This window comes from Pongo abelii, chromosome 10, assembly GCF_028885655.2.
Source record: "Pongo abelii isolate AG06213 chromosome 10, NHGRI_mPonAbe1-v2.0_pri, whole genome shotgun sequence".
Classification (NCBI taxonomy): Eukaryota; Metazoa; Chordata; class Mammalia; order Primates; family Hominidae; genus Pongo; species Pongo abelii.
Genome location: NC_071995.2, coordinates 92,327,258 through 92,347,231, shown reverse-complemented (window position 1 = coordinate 92,347,231; position 19,974 = coordinate 92,327,258). Strand labels below are relative to the sequence as shown.

At 45.9% G+C, this 19,974-nt stretch overlaps 1 protein-coding gene across 6 annotated transcripts in view; it reads right to left on the bottom strand.

Moving 5' to 3' along the window:
• The window catches only part of CRADD (CASP2 and RIPK1 domain containing adaptor with death domain), a 231,769-nt gene that overhangs the window by 83,247 nt on the left and 128,548 nt on the right, over positions 1-19,974 (bottom strand). The window contains exons 3-5 of one of the 6 annotated variants that reach the window (XR_008511755.1): positions 7,920-7,997; positions 7,315-7,534; positions 67-2,040 (exon numbers count right to left, since the gene is read on the bottom strand). The exons of 4 other annotated variants lie outside the window; for them this stretch is intronic. The gene's annotated coding sequence lies outside the window, so the exon portion shown is untranslated. Of the gene's footprint in view, positions 1-66; positions 2,041-7,314; positions 7,535-7,919; positions 7,998-19,974 lie in introns of those variants that run through there. One more of the 6 variants, XR_008511756.1, reaches the window with a different exon arrangement.

Below are 19,974 nucleotides of genomic sequence, written 5' to 3'. Positions count from 1 at the left end.
TTCATTAAGAGGGTCAGAGGAACAGGCCCTTGGGAGTCTATAAATCAAATCAACAATGCTAGCATATTCTTCTTCTTCTTTTTTTTTTTTTTTGTTTGTTTGTTTGTTTTTGAGACAGAGTTTTGCTCATTTCCTAGGCTGGAATGCAATGGCATGATCTCGGCTCACTGCAACTTCCACCTCCTGGGTTCAAGCGATTCTCCTGTCTCAGCATCCTGAGTAGCTAGGATTACAGGCACTTGCCACCACGCCAGGCTAATTTTGTATTTTCAGTAGAGACATGGTTTCACCAAGTTGACCAGGCTAGTCTCGAACTCCTGACCTGGTGATCCTCCTGCCTTGGCCTCCCAAAGTGCCGGGATTACAGGCGTGAGCCACCGTGCCCGGCCAATGTGAGCATACTCTTAAATGAGTATATTTTGTTTGCATAAATCATGTTCATTAGTCTGCTGTTGTAAGGAGATGACAAGCCATGAAATCATAAAAATGATTTCCATTTTGGTGCAACTGCACAGAGATTTGAAAGAAAAAATTTGATTTATCTATCTAAGTCTAGAGAAAAATATTTCTCTTGCTGATACAATATTCTAATTACATTGGCTTAATCATTACAGAGTGTTAATATATGCAGAAGTTCTTAGATATACTTTTATATGGATAAAGGAAGTACCATCAAGTATCATTAAACATTTCTAGACTCCAATGAGAAACAAAAAACAGAATAATCCAATAGAGACAAAACCCAAAAGGTGACTGCATGTAACACTGAACTCCCTCCCATGGCTTCTTTTTGGGAACTTGTCCCATCACTACTTTTTCCTCCTCCCAAACAGTCTGCTTCTCTATTGCTTATGAAGAAGGAGCCCAGGATCACCACAAGGATGAGGTCTGCAGTTGCCCATGCCTGGAGCTGCCCATGCCAAGCCTTGTCTCAGCTTCATGGCAACAATTCACTGTGGTACAAAAAGGATGCAGTATCAGGGGATGTGGGGGTTGTCAAGGCTCATTTCCATATGAAATGATGTAACCTCCTCCTCTAAAGACAACAGGAAGATTTTTCCATCTTACTCCAGGCTCTGAAACTGTGGTTGATTTTGCCTCTTGATTGGTGAAAGCCATTGTTCCCCAAGGCAAATGACAAATTTCCCTTTTTGGCAGTGCTCTGCCTGTCCACAATAATTCTAAGGGAGTGGCAGGGTAGGATGCGGCATCAAGCCTAAAGAAGAAAAGGCCTTTCAATTCTTTCTGTGCCACTGACTCATTGCTGTCTACATCTTTTTTTTTTGAGACTGAGTCTTCCTCTGTCACCCAGGCTGGAGTGCAGTGGCGCAATCTCAGCTCACTGCAGCCTCTGCCTCCCAGGCTCAAGCAATTCTCGTGCCTCAGCCTCCCAAGTAGCTAGGATTGCAGGCGCCCACCACCACGCCTGGCTAATTTTTGTATTTTTAGTAGAGATGGGGTTTCACCATGTTGGCAAGGCTGGTCTCGAACTCTTGGCCTCAAGTGATCCACCTGCCTCGGCCTCCCAAAGTGCTGGGATTACACGCATGAGCCACCACGCCTGGCCTGCTGTCTACATCTTGATGTTCACATCCCTTAAAGAGTGGAAACCCAACTGACTCCCCACCGTCCTGCAACACCACAAGGAAGAGGCTGTGCCCCTCTCAAAACCTGTCCAGATTTTATTTTCCCTGTCATTTTCAATCCTCTCTATTTCTCTACCTTTCTTCTTTGGTCTAGTTTCATGCAGGGTATGAGATATTCTTAGAATACCATCTTGGCCCTCCAGACCATATGTTCCAATTTTCACGTGGCAACAGATATAAGCAAAACAACTAAAAGGCACTTTGGCTAGCAGTCACAGCAGGAAGGATAATTAATCAAGTTACATGGTGTGTTTCTTTTTCATTTTCCATGGAGAGGTAGCTATGGTTCAACAGAGGGAATAGGAGACTGGGAGTCAGAAGCCATTAGATGTTTCATGATCCAGTACATGACCTAGAGACCGATGTGCCAGCTCTCTGGTCTCACCTTCCAAACCTGTAAAATGAAGAGGTTGAACGAGCTTAGGAGCTGAAAATGTCAATGTCTACAGGGGCCTGGTAGGGAATATAAATGAGTATAGAACACAGAGCTATGCGGGCTGGGGAGAACTGGGGCAGGCATGCCCCATCTCAGGGGACAGTGGCAGCTCAGAAGCAGCCAACTGTCGCCCTGAAAGAAGGGTCCAATGTCTCCGCATCTGCTAATCTTTGAGGAGTAGCCATGGGTCTATATTTTAGGTAAAATCTCTATTTTAAATAGTGTCAACTAATTAAAAAGATTTTTAAATGCTGTGAGCCAGGCAAAATGTATCTGCAAGCTGGCTACAGCCCTCAGGAGCACAGTCTTTGGCCTCTGCATTAGGCAGTGTTTCTAAGCTCTCTTTAAGAGCTAACATCCTATGATCTACTCTAGAGCATGTTTTTACAGCAAAATCTCCTTCCCGATGAATGGCCATTTGATAATGCAGCCAGAAATGACACAGCGTGGGACTGCAGGTGACAGGACAGAGCTGGGATTTGATCTGGAGCTCAAGGGCAACAGGAAACCAAGAGGGACTGGGCATGGGGGTGATATTAGAGAGAAATGGGGCATGATCCAATTTACATTTTCACAAATTCATCCTGACTGCTGTGGGAAGAATGAACTGAAAAGAAGAACCACTATACTTGGTCAAGCCAGTGTGGGAAACACATGAGCACCAGCTGAGTGGCAAGCAATGGGGAAATCTGGCCCCTCGGCTGCATAAAGGCCTGGCCCAGTGATGCGTCTTCTCAGAGGGGAGCATGCTTTTTTTTTTTTTTTTTGGAGACAGAGTCTCGCTCTGTTGCCCAGGCTGGAGTGCAGTGGTATGATCTCGGCTCACTGCAAGCTCCACCTTCTGAGTTCATGCCATTCTCCTGCCTCAGCCTCCCAAGTAGCTGGGACTACAGGCGCCCACCACTGTGCCCAGCTAATTTTTTGTATTTTTTCTTTTTTAGTAGAGATGGGGTTTCACCGTGTTAGCCAGGAAGGTCTCTATCTCCTGACCTTGGGGAGCACACTTTTTCTATATCAAGGTGCCCTGCAGGTTTTCTAGCCATGGGGCAGGGGTAAAACAAGATGGCAAGCTAGAAAGTTCCTACAGGGGAGGGATGCTGATGATTCTTGAACTCGAATGGAGGCAGTGGCTGTGGAAGAAAAAAAAGACAGGCTCCAAAGATACTGAGGAGGTAGAATGGACATCTGTTTGTGACTGATTAAATACAGGGGCAAGACAGAGGGAAGCATCAAAGGGGGCTGATGGTCCAGTTTCTACCTTGAATGACTGGGTGGCTGGTATGGAAAAGACTGAAGGAGGAGCAGGTAGACATGGGAACCAGAGATGACTTTTGAACATGTGAAGCATGAGATGCCTGGGTGATATCAGAGCGAAAAACGTCAAGTCAATGACTAGATTTGCAGAACCCACATGGGTTTGAGTTAGAGAATCAAACCCTTCGAACTCTGGAGTTTTCTTTGCTCATTATTTTTGAAGTCTTCTGTTGGCTAACTCTAATATGAAAAGAAACAGTTAATCTATATACTGAAGAAGATTTTTCACTGATTCTCCTTTGTTTATGTGGTGCAACCCACAGTCAGCTCCCTGCCCTCTTACGCACACCAAGTAACAAGTACTTCTATAGTGTTTGCCCTACCAGGCATTGTTCTGAGTATTTACCATGTGTTAGCCTGCTTACCTCTCACAATTGCCCTGAAGGATAGCTATCATATTATCTTCACTTTCTTTTTTTTAAATTTTCTTTATCTTCACTTTCTTAAATGAGGAAACTGAGGCACAGAGAGATGAAGTAACTTGCCTTGTGTGAACAGGCCAGAGATGTTTAATCAGAATTTGAACCAAGTAATCTGGCTCCTGAGTCATGCCTTTAACCACCACACATTAAGCTTTGCTGCCTCTTCAAACGTCAGAAATGGTATTCAAGGCTACTTTTAGTTCTCACCCTTCCACATTAAATACCCCTGCTCCTTGCTTGAGCTGGTTTCTAGATGTTCTCCTCCTTCATTAGCCTTATTTTCCTGTTCTTGAGCAACTAAAGTTTGCTGGCTTGGATCATGTGTATGAATGAGTCTTCTCTTCTGGATGAAGGGCAGGAACCAGGCCCTGTGTTTATTCCTTCTGAATCCTTTATAAAGCTGCCAAGAGTACGCAGACAGAGCCAGCCCTCATAGGCGGACAGGGCGGGCCAAGTAGGGATAATAGGCCTGCCCACATGGGTGACATGAGTCAGCTGGGAATATACTTTTATCTGTCACAACCTTAATTAAGGGAAAAGGCCTTATTTTGTAAAATACTGGCCTTGTAGCTAGAAATGTCAACATAATGAATTGGCTAATTGTTCTTTCTTGCTGCAGATCCTCGCCAGTGCGGTCTCTAGATCATGGCATTGAAGCTGGAAGGCACCTGACCTGGTTGCACTCTATGACAGGACTGACCTATGCTATGGCACAGATGCTGTGGGGCCAAGCCGCCTCTCACGAGGTTTTGGATCATGCTCTGTCTCTTTGGGAGGATTTTTCAGGGACAGAGTCTCCCCAGTTCTCTCACCCTGTGGTTTTCCTTCCTGTCCTGTTCCTTAGGGGCTGATAAGTGTCAGAGAACAGCCACTGTCTGCTCCCTGCCAGGGGTCTGGGGACACTCCTTTCTGTTGTCACTGGGTCACTCCTCGCCCCGCCCCTTGCCCCCTCTGCAGATATTTCTAACTCATAAACCCCTGCATGCCTCCTCTGCCAAGTGGCCTCTATCACTCCCTCGGCTTATGTTCCTCCCCACCTCCCACCCGCTAGTATGTCAAGACAAAACCCGTCTAGGAAGGGAGCCTAACCAGAAGACACAGGTCACCTGGCCTGCACAGCAGCTCCACCCCTGCCAAGGAAATGGAGGCCTCAGGCAACTGAACTTACAGAAGACATTGGTCCTAAGGGTTGCCCCTGGGAAGGGGCTAGGGAGTGGGGAGTGGGGAGGTGTGAAGGAGAGGGCGCCTTTTCACTAGGTACCTTTTTGTATCACACTTCTTCAAATATAAATACTTAGATTTTCAGCAATAATCTAACTCTCCTAGCTCTGTTTCCAAGTACATTAAATAACCCTCAGATAATAGTCTGGCTCTTCACACAAGGTTTTCTACAGAGAGAAAAATATGCTGACCTGCAAGCATGCATGTTCGTGTCCTTGTAGGAGGAATTTTTCTCTTAACCCATTAATAAACAGGTGTTCTGATTTATACACCGGTTCATGAATCTGTTTCTCCCATCTCTTTTCCGAGCCTGATCTGCTCTGGGTTCGGGAATCCCTTGGTTTGCGAAGCTGAGGACCAGACCTGGAGGGGGGGACCCTGGCGGGGCCCTGCCCATCCACAAGCCACCGCTGCATGGACAGCAGCCTTCCTCTGGTCTTGGAAAGCAGCTTTTCTTCCTATGACAGGTTAAGGCTGCAACAGTAGTAGCAACAGCTCCCACATTCTGGGTCCCCAAGAGAAGGCAGGCCAACAGGATCCCTGACTGGCTGTAGAATGACCAAGTGAGAGGAGAGTGTCACGCATTCCCAGCCTGAGCTTCCTGAAGAAGGAATGTGAGCCATCAAATGCAAAACCAGTTGAGAAGTCTAAGGGCCACTGAGAATGGATCCGAAGCCCCCAGCCTGCTTTTTGATGAGGTGCTTCTCATCTGATGCATGTTTGTGGTCGAGGAGTAGGGGAAGAAAAGGGAAAAAGATGTCATGAAAAAGAGGAAAAGAAGGATGACTAAGAAGGGGCAGGCAGGTTTCCACCAAGAAAGAAAATTCAGTCCACCAACCATAAAGAATGAAATGGCGACAGCCACTGTGACCTTGGAGGAGTTGCTTAACCTCTGTTGCCTCTGTTTCCTTTTGTGGAAAATGAGAATAATGACAGCATCGACCTCAAATGGTTGTTCCACTGATTCAACAGAGTCATAGATGTAAAGCACTTTGCCTGGTTAAGCTCCACGTTCCCTGTCCCGACCCCGACTCCACAACACAAGCACACACACAGCTGAACATAGACAGCTCTTGAGCATTGAAAACACACTTCAAAAACCTCAGAGCCAGTTGGGGAGAGACCTGGCCGGAAGTCACAATCTCTTGAAGGACCAGATCTGAGTCTCTGACGGACCTCCTTCCAAATTAGGAGACAGTGACAGTGACAAGGAGAGACTTAAACAATCATCTGGTCTAATACCTTTTATATTTGTGCACCATGAATGAGCCAAACGAGATTAAGATGCAATGAGAAAAAAAAAAGGTATTACTTTAAAAATAGTATATTTGTAAAATTATTCAGTAAAAGTTCTACAGGACCAAGCCCTCTAATTCCTGGCAAGCAACCACTTCTCCAAATCCAGACCTCTGATTTCAGATCACTAGTTATCTCTTCCAAGGCTTGAACCCTGCTACATCGTCGCATAACCTTGCAAGTAAGTCTTAGCAGAAACCGTCTCACATTTTTAAAGCCTATGACTCTAGTGCACAGACGAGTGCAGGGAGTAGGTGATGGTAAACTCCACTTGCTGCACCCCCGTTCCCCATCCATTGTCATTCTACAGGGATGGGAAGTCTCCTGCCTAGACAGGTGAACTGGGTAGAAGCAGAAGAACTGCTGAAAGCCATTGCACTAGAGCTGCACTACCCAGTATGGCAGCCACTAGACATGTGTGGCTACTGAGCACTTGAAATGACCTGTGTCTGAATTGAAGTGTGCTCTAAATGTGAAGTGCACACCAGATTTTGAAGGCTTAGTATAAAAGAAGCATAAAATATCTCATTAATAATTGTTTTCTGGCAGGGTATGGTGGCTCACGCCTGTAATCCCAGCACTTTGGGAGGCTGAGGCAGGCAGATGACTTGAGGTCAGGATTTTGAGACCAGCCTGACAAACATGGTGAAACCCTGTCTCTACCAAAAATACAAAAAAAAAAAAAATTTAGCCAGGCATCATGGCACACTCCTGTAATCCCAGCTACTTGGGAGGCTGAGGCAGGAGAATTGCTTGAACCCCAGAGGCGGAGGTTGCAGTGAGCTGAGATCACACCACTGCACTCCAGCCTGGGCGACAGAGCAAGACTCCATCTCAAAAAATAAGTAAATAAGTAAATAAATAAAAAAAATTAAGCCTTTAAAAAACAATAATCTATTCCTTTCATGTTGAAATAATAATACTTTGAATATACTGGGTTAAATAAATCATTCAAATTAATGTTACATATTCTTTTTACTTTTTAAAATGTAGCTACTTCCAAATGTAAACCACATATGTGGCTCCAATTGGTGGCTTGCATGATATTTCTGTTAGATAGCCCTACTCTAGAATCAGCTTTCTGTGTTCTTTCTGTTTCACCATTACCGCTACTGTCCTCATGGTTTATCCTTAGTCTTCACAGGAGTGAGCAGTGACACCAGGGCAAGCTAACTAGCTATTCCTGGGCCTTTGTAACCCTGGAAAAGAAAGGAGAGAATAAACTAAAATCATATTCTTTTGCTTGGTTGTTTCATTCCCGCTCCCAATGATCACAGCAATTTCTGAATGCAATACAATGCATGAAAGACTTAATGGGCTTCAGTTTACTCACCAGTAGAAATGAAGGCATTTGGCTAAATAATCTCACAGGCTCACAAAATTTAAAAGCTAAGAGACTTTAGGATTACCTGGCCCAGTAGTTTTCAACCCAATCAGATAAAACACACTTTTTATAACAAACATTTTACAGTACTCTGCTAATCTGGTATAAAATCCATAGATCATATAACCTGCCCATGTTTTTAAATTAATATAACATGAAAACTGTAATACAAAGGAGAAATGAAAAAGAAAATAGCTTACAGAAAATGTTGTGTATTTCAGTATGTGGATACTCTGCTTGATTGCTCTAAAGGACAAGGGAGGCTCAGATTCTTGTACCTGTAGAATAATCACGAATGTGATATCACAATGCAGACAGATATAAGTGTGTTGCTTAGTGACTCAAACATCATTAGTGTTTGTTATAATTTGATTTTTTGGAGATTATTAATAACTCTTGGTAAAGTTCTGAGCAAAATAAAGTACAATCTTACCTCTATTTATACACACTCCTGGAAAATTCAGTGCATATTTTCAGATGTGAAAAATACTATATGTTTATATAGAAAACATAGTTGGATTCCTTGAATGTCTGGCGGGACATGAAAGTCATGCTAGATATGGGCCAGGTGGTCGCTTTGTGGGATTGCCCGGAGCATTGTTTAGCAGTTCTGCACCTGCCCATCCAATGTCACCAGCACCCCACCCCCAATCATTGTGACATCTAAAAAGCTACCTTCACAGATTGCTACCAGGACCCAAGGGGGTGATTCCAACCTTTGCAGAGAATCTCTTTCAAACACTGCATAATTTGAGCAAAATGTGGGGCAAAATCATACAAAAAATTGATATTAGATCTAGGAATGGTAATTTTTTAAAGAAAACATTGTACATATACATGATCACGTAGGTTTCACAATTTATGTGGCTGGTTTCACGCATCCCTGTTGGCTCTGTCTCATTTCCAGTTATGAAAATGACTTGTCCTCCCCCTCCCCCTCCCTCCTCTTTCTTCAGTCTCCCTCTCCTTCTTTTTTCGGTCTCCCTCTGTTGCCAAAGCTGGACTGTACTGCCGTGATCTCGGCTCGCTGCAACCTCCCTGCCTCGGGCTCCTGTGATTCTCCTGCCTCCTCCTGCCGAGTGCCTGGGATTGCAGGCGCGCGCCGCCACGCCTGACTGGTCTTTGTATTTTTGGTGGAGACGGGGTTTCGCCGTGTTGACGGGGCTGGTATCCAGCTCCTGGCCTCGAGTGATCTGCCCGCCTCGGCCTCCCGAGGTGCTGGGATTGCAGACAGAGTCTCGCTCACTCAGTGCTCAATGTTGCTCGGGCTGGAGTGCAGTGGCGTGATCTTGGCTCGCTACAGCCTCCAGCTCCCAGCCGCCTGCCTTGGCCTCCTAAAGTGCTAAGATTACAGCCTCTGCCCCACCGCCACCCCGTCTAGGAAGTGAGGAGCGTCTCTGCCTGGCCGCCCATCGTCTGGGATGTGAGGAGCCCCTCTGCCCGGCCGCCCCGTATGGGAAGTGAGGAGAGCCTCTGCCCGGCCGCCATCCCGTATAGGAAGTGAGGAGCGTCTCTGCCTGGCCGCCCATCGTCTGGGATGTGAGGAGCCCCTCTGCCCGGCCGCCCCGTATGGGAAGTGAGGAGAGCCTCTGCCCGGCCGCCCATCGTCTGGGATGTGAGGAGAGCCTCTGCCCGGCTGCCCCGTCTGGGAGGTGAGGAGCGCCTCTGCCCGGCGGCCCCGCCTGGGAGGTGAGGAGCGCCTCTACCCGGCCGCCCCATCTGGGAAGTGAGGAGCGCCTCTGCCCGGCTGCCCCGCCTGGGAGGTGAGGAGCGCCTATACCCGGCCGCCCCGTCTGGGAGATGAGGAGCGCCTCTGCCCGGCCGCCCCGTCTGGGAGGAGGTGAGGAGCGCCTCTGCCCGGCCGCCCCATCTGGGAAGTGAGGAGCGCCTCTGCCCGGCCGCCCCGTCTGGGAGGTGAGGAGCGCCTCTGCCCGGCTGCCTCCCCGCCTGGGAGGAAGTGAGGAGCCCCTCTGCCCGGCCGCCCCGTATGGGAAGTGAGGAGAGCCTCTGCCCGGCCGCCCATCGTCTGGGATGTGAGGAGAGCCTCTGCCCGGCTGCCCCGTCTGGGAGGTGAGGAGCGCCTCTGCCCGGCGGCCCCGCCTGGGAGGTGAGGAGCGCCTCTACCCGGCCGCCCCATCTGGGAAGTGAGGAGCGCCTCTGCCCGGCTGCCCCGCCTGGGAGGTGAGGAGCGCCTATACCCGGCCGCCCCGTCTGGGAGATGAGGAGCGCCTCTGCCCGGCCGCCCCGTCTGGGAGGAGGTGAGGAGCGCCTCTGCCCGGCCGCCCCATCTGGGAAGTGAGGAGCGCCTCTGCCCGGCCGCCCCGTCTGGGAGGTGAGGAGCGCCTCTGCCCGGCTGCCTCCCCGCCTGGGAGGAAGTGAGGAGCGCCTCTGCCCAGCCGCCCCATCTGGGAAGTGAGGAGCACCTCTGCCCGGCCGCCCCATCTGGGAAGTGAGGAGCGTCTCTGCCTGGCTGCTGCCCCGTCTGGGAGGAAGTGAGGAGCGCCTCTGCCCAGCCGCCCCGTCTGGGAGGAAGTGAGGAGCGTCTCTGCCCGGCCGCCCGTCTGGGAAGTGAGGAGCGCCTCTGCCCGGCCGCCCCGTCTGGGAAGTGAGGAGCGCCTCTGCCCGGCCGCCCCGTCTGGGAAGTGAGGAGCGCCTCTGCCCGGCTGCCCTGTCTGGGAGGTGTACCCAACAGCTCCGAAGAGACAGCGACCATCGGGAGCGGGCCATGAGGAGGATGGCGGTTATGTTGAAAAGAAGGTGGGGGAAGTGTGGGGAAAGGAAGGAGAGATCAGATTGTTGCTGTGTCTGTGTAGAAAGAGGTGGGCATAGGAGACTCCATTTTGTTCTGACTAGGAGAAATTCTTCTGCCTTGGGATGCTGTTGATCTATGGCCTTTCCCCCAGCCCCATGCTCTCTGAAACATGTGCTGTGTCAACTCAGGGTTAAATGGATTAACGGCGGTGCAAGATGTGCTTTGTTAAACAGATGCTTGAAGGCAGCATGCTCTTTAAGAGTCATCACCACTCCCTAATCTCAAGTACCCAGGGACACAAACACTGCAGAAGGCCGCAGGGACCTCTGCCTAGGAAAACCAGAGACCTTTGTTCATGTGTTTATCTCCTGACCTTCTCTCCACTATTATCCTATGACCCTGCCATATCCCCCTCCCCGAGAAACACCCAAGAATGATCAATAAATACTTAAAAAAAAAAAAAAATGTAAATTAGTCCAGCCACTGTAGAAAAAAAAAAAAAAAAAGAAAATGACTTGTCTTCTGAGATGCTTTGCTTGTGTCCTTACTTGACAAAGGAGGCCTGGAGGCTCAGAGAGTTGGTGGCAGGCGAAGCTGGAGAACACAGGCCTCGTGACTGCCAGTTCTGTGCTCTCAGGCTAGCTTCCTCTGGCACTCTCCAAAGTTTGTAGGACGTCATAGCAGCAGTTGTGCTAGTTGCAACACTTCTGATTCTAACTGCAGTGTTTACTTTCAGAGCCTCGGCCTTTGCTGCTTACATAGGATTCTAGGATTCGTGATGAAGGCAGATTAAATATTTAGATCCCTCGAACAAGTTAAATTACAATCGGGCTGGATTCCCACTGGGTAATCCCACTTGAACCTTGTGTACTCTGGGGGGAACATGAACTTTACTCATTTCATTCAAAACTCGCATGAACAGAGAGTGAAGCTGGCTCCTCTCCATCTCCCCTGCCCCCACAAAAAAACTGCTTATCTCGGAATGAAAAATCCATCCAGTTCCTTGGAGGATTCGCTTTGCCTTGCCCCATAGCAGACATAGTGTGTGTATTCAGCGGGAACAATTTGCTCATGCCAAGAAACTAGATCCTGTTTGAATGACAGTAGTTATGGGAAAACAATATGTCTACAGCCCACACCAAAGCATGGCTTGTACTTTATGGCTGGCATTGCCCCAGCAGAGAATTGGCAGGCAGCTGAGAAACCTCTCATGGCCACTGGACTCGGATAACCATCTCTACTGCCCTCGCTTGCCCTGAACTGCCTATACCCCTTAATTTGGGCTTTTGGTCTAGGAGCAATATCCTCCAAGTCAATTTCTGTTCTGTGGCACTCTCGGTAGCTGGGGGAAAGGGTGATTCTGGCTGGCCCTGGACTCTTAACTATTCTCAGAGTCTCCAGAAACATCTTTTATTCTTCTTTCTTTCTCTCCTTTTTTTTAAAGCCTATAGACTCTTTCCGTTTCCTTGGCAGCTCTAAGCTCATCCTGCCTCCTCTCCTAGCTTAGCTCCATACCCCCCTCTCAGGACAGTGGTTCCTTAATGTCCACAGAACCCAGGTCAAGCCCATGTCATGACAGTAGGTGTCCCTTGTTGCTGGGACTTGGACCACCGAGGCCCTCTGGGCTTTGAGATAATTTGTCATACACACTCTGACACATGAGCCAGAGAACTCAACCTAAAATAGTTACAGGTGGGACAGAAGAAACAAATGAAACTGGGCATCAAGATTTCTCCAACTGACACATATAATGTGAACGTGAGAGAAAGCATAGGAGCACAGATCCATAAAGGAAAAAGGAAAGGCCATGGAAAGAGAGAGGAAGTTTCTGTCCTAACTTTCCCTGATTACTTGAAATTCTGTGTGTCTGAAGTGAGCCAAGAAAAGCTGCCAAGAAAGAAGTTGTGGAAGATAAGGGCACAAATGCAACATTTAGTTTTCAGTGCTTTGTAAAAGTCCAAAGACCATTGTGTGTTCTTGACAACTGCATTACCACGTTAGATTCCAGTTTTTTTGAATTTGGATGTTTTGGGAGTTTTTACATGGCTAGATTCTTAGCATCTAGTGATAAAAGGAAAGGGACTCTGACAATGCAATTTCCAGTTACAAAATAGGTGTTAGTTCTTATTTATTTATACAATCCCTTCTGCTCTATCAGCTATTGGCAAGGTTTTCTGTGCATTGTCTTAATGCTTTGTGATACAATTCTTTTATGATATAACACATATCACTTAAATTTATATTTCCTGCCTTTTCTTCCTGCACTGATTTGAACCATACAAAAAATTGATAAAAAAGAGGAGAAACTTCATGCAGGACAAATAAGGATATTCTATTGGGGCAATTCTCAATTAAAGTTAGCATTTTATGTAACAATACAGGATATGGCAAAATCAACTCAAGATGCAGTATATTGCAATCGCATTATAACTAACCAAGTCCAGACCTAAATTTTACACCAGTTGTAAATCATGGTGAGAAAAATAAAACTCATGCCTGAGCCAGAGTTTGCTTTCCTTGGATTTGGCAACAAACTATTACTAACTTTGCACAAGATAGGCCACAGGGGAGAAAATAACTACATTTCTTTGAAACAATCCCTGGTTATAAAGGGTAGCTAATTCTCATTTAGTAACCAGCTGGATTTTTAAATAATAATACCACCTTTAATGAAAATTGATACATCTAGCCCCAAAAGAAACTATGTCTAAATGACATTCCTGGAACTTAGAATACAATTTTTTTTTTTTTTTTTGCATTTTTTTAGTAGAGATGGGGTTTGTTTTTTTTGTTTTTTGTTTTTTTTTTTTTTTTTTTTTAGGTTAGATTGCAATTTATTGGCTACTAAAAATAATGTGGCAATTTCAATGAATGCCCTCTACACACACCTTTGCACTCCAGATCAAATGGTATGTTATATAAAATGTTGATACATTTGTCCAAATGTCATCCAAAAAGATTAAACTGAATTATACTCCCACTAGCAGGGAGTTGAGGGCCCCCTTTCAAAAGTTGCCCAACACAGAGTATTGTCTTTTTGTTTTTCTTTTTTGAGACAGGGTCTCGCTATGTCGCCCAGGCTGGAGTGCAGTGGCGTGATCATAACTCACTGCAGCCTCCAAGAGATGGGGTTTTGCCAAGTTGGCCAGGCTGGTCTTGAACTTCTGACCTCAGTTGATCCACCCACCTCGGCCTCCCAAAGTGCTAGGATTATGAATTTTTTTTGAAGTCCACTATTTATTTATGCCAGTTAGTCAGTTAGTTTATATACATTGCCTTGTTTAAGCTTTTTAGAAGACTTATTAACTAAAGTCCATAGTTGACATTAGGGTTCCTTCTTTGTGTACAACACAAAGAAGGGTTTGTCAAATACACAATGTCATGTGTCCATCATTACAGTATGTTCTCTAGTATCATTCTATGATTGATATAGTAATATAGTATTCTAGATACTATAGAACAGTTTCACTGCCCTAAAAGTCCCCTATGCTTCATCAACTCATCCCTTACTCCCTTCCCTGAAGGCTTGGCAATCACTGATCTTTTTTACTCTATAGTTTTGCCTTTTCCAGATGTCATACAGTATACTGCCTTCTGGACTGGCTTCTTTCACTTATCAATATGTATTTAATGTTCCTCCATGTCTTTTCATGGCTTGATAGCTCATTTCTTTTATCACTGAATAAAAGATACAGATGGACATACCACAGTTTATCCACTCAGTTACTGAAGGGCATCTTGGTTGCTTCCCAGTTTTGGCAATTATGAATAAAGCTGCTACAAACATTTGTGTGCGCAGGTTTTTGTGTGGACGTAAGTTTTCAATTCTTTTGGGTAAAAACCAAGGAGATGGATTGCTGGATCATATGGTAAGAGTATGTTTAGTTGTATAAGAAACTGCCAAACTGTCTCCCAAAGTTGCTGTACCATTTTGCCTTCTCATTGCTTAATCTTTTAGCAGCCTTTCAATGTATGTATTTTACCACCTGTTACTCAGATGAACAAACTGAGATTTCAAGAGATTAAATCACTTGCCCAACGTCTCAAAGCAGAGTGAGGACTAATGCTGGGATTCAAATTTGGGTTGATCTGGCTTTAAAGCTGGTGATCATCCTGCTACACTACACTGCATCACCAAGCAAACCCAGCAGTGAGCCAGGGCAGAGTCCTTCAGTGGTGCCAGTATAGGTAGCCAGCCTCTGCTGAATGTATTAACGTCCCCATCCTGAGTCTAAAGCCAAGCATCAGGGAAATGTTCTATCACACAGCCTTGAAACTTTACTCCTTCCCCTGAACCAGAGTCACTTTTTTCTTCCTCCTCTGCTCCAGTTCTGGGGAGGGGCTGTAAGGCACTGTGAATCTGGCACAGAGCAGGCACTAGAAGTAGTCATGCCTCAATGCAACTCTAGCTGTAGGCAAAGACAGCCTGCTCTTATTAAACTTTGCATTATCATGCCATGAAACCACACTCAGTAATGCAAACGCTAACCCAAAGCCCCAGCATGAGGCTTCAGAATTCAGGGATTCTTTCAAAAAACTAGACCACCAGCAGCCAGCTATTCCAGGAGGGGGGCTAAGGGAAAAAGTCACTGACATCCCCTTAAGCCAGAAATAACTAAAGATAAGTTATCACAGGTTCATACCTATAAACTAAGGGGCTTAGTCACTTGGAAATGCGTCTAGATTTTTAGCTCAAGACAAGGGAGTTTTGCATTGCATTTTCCAAGTGTGATCTGAATATTTCTCATTCTCAGTCTGGCATAAATCCAAATACACTTGTACCTCAGTTAACTGATTGTCACAATGTATAGCATAGGTTGAAAGACAGGCAGTGATAGTGCTGAGAGGGAAGGCCAGGTTGAGCCTACTGTTGGGGCTGGGCTTGAGGCTCAGACCTAGCAATGACTTAGTAGGGCCTTGAGGCATGACATGGAGCCCATTTCACAAGGAGGCTGGGAGTAATATTTACCATGTCATAATACACACATCAGCCATACTGCATTCTGCAAAGGGCCTAGTGAAATTCCCTATTCTTTTTTTTTTTTTTTTTTTTTTTTTGAGACTGAGTTTCGCTCTTGTTGCCCAGGCTGGAGTGCAATGGTACAATCTTGGCTCACCGGAACCTCTGCCTCCAGGGTTCAAGCGATTCTCCTGCCTCAGCCTCCCAAGTAGCTGAGATTACAGGCAAGCGCCACCATGCCCAGCTAATTTTTTTATATTTTTAGTGAGATGGGGTTTCTCCACGTTGGTCAGGCTGGTCTCGAACTCCCGACCTCAGGTGATCCGCCTGCCTCGGTCTCCCAAAGTGCTGGGATTACAGGCGTGAGCCACCGTGCCCAGCCGAAATTCCCTATTCTTAAGGCCCATCGGTTCTTTCTCTTCCTGTCTTCTCTCATCAGCAATTCCAGCTACATTAGTCACACCAGCTTTCAAACAGGGCACAGAATGTCCTACTTCAAGAGAAAGTACAATTTGGTACAGTCTGGAGACATAGCTTAAGAAGAGTGAGTCTTGTTTTCAGGGTTAATACGGTCTGGTTAATTTAGAGAGTGTACTTTATACAGCAATTTGGACAAGCCTAGAAGCACAGACCTTGCTGATGGTAAATTCTTTAAAAGGTTTGTACAACTTTTCAGTTGTTGAGCGAGAAGGTTATATAAGACTAATTCTTTAGCTGCCACTTGTAGAAGTGGTTAGATTTCTATCAAGTAGAACACAAGTTGAGGGGAAGGGATGAGACTGTTGAACACGAAAAGAGGCTAAATTCATGGAACTATTATGCCCATGTCTTTATCCACCAAGGGAGGGCTATGGATTTAGTTCACATTTTCTATATGTAGAAAAGGGAAACAAGAATAATGTGTTAACCAGCTATGCCAAGATGCCCATTCATTCCGTGTTCATTCAATTATAAAGAAAAGTCCTTACTGTGACTATGAGGCAGTAAAGAGGGTAAGGCCATACTGGCACACACTGGACCTTGGGGTCTAGGAAGCACAACCACTCAGGCACTGGGGAGGCATGGTCCTGGCATTCAAGACTCTGTCATTACAGCATGACAGAAGGAAGGGATTTTGTGATCTAATCTGATCAGTCACTGCCACCCAATTCACATCAAAGAAAATGGAGACCAATGGGTTTAAATGATCTGCCCAAGGTCACACAGCTAATTTATGGCAAAGATGGGGCCAAAACCCCATATCTCTACCCCCAATCCAGGATTTCTCCCAGAACACCCATGTTCCTCAAACTGAGGCAGAACTATTCTCTGAGCACAACTATATGCACAGCAAAAGAATAAACCTGGTGTATTTTCCCGGAAAGTCCATTTAAATGATAAACATTTTATATTAAAACACATATGAATATATTGTGGATAGAAGTCAAAATTCAGGCTGGGCACAGTGGCTCACACCTGTAATCCCAGCACTTTGGGAGAGCAAGGCAGGTGGATCACCTGAGGTCAGGAGTTTGAGACCAGCCTGGTCAACATGGTGAAACTCCGTTTCCATTAAAAATACAAAATTATCTGGGTGTGGTGGTATGTGCCTGTAATCCCAGCTACTCAGAAGGCTGAGGCAGGAGAATCGCTTGAACCTGGGAGAAGGAGGCTGAAGTGAGCCAAGATGGCGCCATTGCGCTCCAGCCTGAGCAACAAGAGTGAAACTCAATCTCAAAAAAAAGAAAAAAAGAAGTCAAATTTCACAAAAATGTTTATAATAAAAAGAAGCCTTCACAAAGATTCTATGCTTGAGATAAGCCACTGTGGTCTACTTTCCCCGACCTCCTAGGAACATGATCAGTCTGAGGAAGGCAGGGGATCTTCAGAGGTGACCTGGGCAAGCAATGCAGTACTCAGTGCATGCAGCTACTCAATGGCATTGGCTCACTCAGAGCTGATTGGGGACTGAAATGTATCAACTGAAGCCACAAAGAGCTGGACTGATAAGAGGCAATGCAGAGCACTCCAAAATACTGTGACCTGACAACGTCTGCTAGTCTCATTGGCTTCCTTGAGAAACTGGGTGGGCACAGTGCTGCAGTAAAGGGGAGCTGGATGTTCTCATGGGATAATAAAATGAGAACTGATGTGGTGTTGTTGTGTCCCTACCCAAATCTCACCTTGAATTGTAATAATCCCCACGGTGGAGATCACCGAATCATGGGGGTGGTTTCCCCCATACTGTTCTTATGGTAGTGAATAAGTCTCGCAAGATCTGATGGTTTTATAAATGGGAGTTCCCCTGCACAGGCTCTCCTTGCCTGCCAGCATTTAAAACATGACTTTGTTCCTCATTCGTCTTCTGCCATGATTGTGAGGCCTCCCCAGCCATGTGGAACTGTGAGTCAATTAAACCTCTCCTTTATAAATTAGCCAGTCTCAGGTATGTCTTTATTAGCAGCATGAGAACAGGCTGTGTGAGGGAGAGCTAGAGCAAAAGCCTGAGCTCTCCCTTCACACAGCTCCTTCTACACAGCTCACTCCTCCACCTCATTCAAGTCTTCACTCCCAGGACACCCACTGAATGGGGCCCTCCCCACCCACCCTAATTAAAATCACACACTACCCCCATGCTACCTCTGTTCCTTAGCCTGCTCTATACCTTTTTTTTTTTTTTTTTTGCATAACACTTACCATCTTCTAACATACCAGGTAATTTACTTATTCATAATGCTTACTGCCTGTCAGCCCCCCTTCTCACCCAGTTAGAATGTAAGATCCCCAGGCCTGTTTTCCAATGTAAACCAAGTACCTAAACAGTGCCTAGCACATAGCAGGCACCCGATAAATACTTGCTGACTGATGGATGTACTCACTGGTTTTTATGTGGATGGCTTTAGGTCTCAGCTTAGCTGCTACTTCCTTTGAGAAGCCACTTCTGATCAGCCAAGCTGGAGGTGCCATGCCAGTCATATCACTCAGGTGATCTGCATCATAGCATTTATCTCTACCTCTCATAAATTCTCATAGATTTGTTTATTTTCTCTGTCTCTCCACCTCCCCGATCCCCAGCTTCACAAATGTGGAACTTTGTCTTGATTACCAGGGTGTCTCTGGTACCTAGGACAGTGCCTAGCACATGGTAGACAATAAATGTCTCTGGTCATCAGCTGGAGGGCTGGCTGCCTTGTTCTTGATCCAGCAGCTTGAAAGAATTAAGGGGGCTGAGGCCATGAGTAATCTGAGTTTGCTACTTCAGGAGAAGCTCCTCCACCTCTTCTGTTGGAGGTGCACCCAGAATGAGCCTTGGTGCACCCTCCACATACCTGACATGGGGAGCATTCCTATTCTCTCCTTCAGTCTGCCTTGTTCATCCCTCTGTGCTCCTATGAAAAGGTATTTATTGAGTCCATGATCTATTCCAGCAGTCTTCAAATGGACTTCCCAAAGGTACTAGAGCAGGGACAGTTTCACAAAAATGAGTTTCTACATCCTCAATTTCCGTATGTATTAATTTCTGAAACTGCCTGAGAGCCTTTGGGCATCAGCAATATTCTTTCTCCCACTCTACAAAAGAAAGTCACACCACTCATATCTCAAATCTTAATATGGTGTGCTACCCTAAATGATTCCAAATACTGGTTGGGGGAAGCCTTTGCGCTTTCTGTCTCCCCCTGTCCTGCAAGCAAGTCCGTAAGAGTAGGGTTGGACAGTCCTGGGTAGTTCTGAGTTCAGGACAAAGTAGTACACATAAGTGATGTGGATTATTTTTAAATAACCACAATGTTTTCTGAAGTCATCAGATCTTTCAAGACGTGCTGGATAAAGTCTACATATAAGCTTTTTACTGATTTCCTTCCAATTTAACATGCTATTCAATAAGGTCATTAAAACCTAGTTTATCAAATCATGTCACAAAATATTTATTCCACACACAATCAATCTTTACCTTATGAAACATGTAATGTCTTCTACTCCTTATTTTTAAAATGATGGAAACATTTAGATGTCAGATTTAAAAAGTGAGATGGTACATAGTTTTTAAAACATTCTTTCAATGGTATATAACAAAAAAAGTTTGAAGACCACTGATGTGCAGATGAGAAGCTTAAGTGGGTACAGAACACTTTGTTAATGTTCAAGCCACCAGAAGAACAAAGACTGACCACGTGTCAGTCCACCTGTTTTTGTTTGTTTGTTTTGAGATGGAGTCTCGCTCTGTCGCCTAGGCCAGAGTAGTGGCACAGTCTCAGCTCACTGCAACCTCCGCCCCCTGGGTTCAAGTGATTCTCCTGCCTCAGCCTCCTAAGTAGCTGGGACTACAGGCATGCGCCACCACGCCCAGCTAATTTTTTGTATTTTTAGTAGAGACAGGTTTCACCATATTGGCCAGGCTGGTCTCGAACTCCTGACCTTGTGATCCGCCCATCTCAGCCTCCCAAAGTGCTGGGATTACAGGCATGAGCCACTGCGCCCGGCCACCTCTCTTGTTTTTTTAAAAAGGCCAACTACACCTGGCTCATGGTAACTGACATTTTCAGCCACTGAAAGAAAAAGGTTA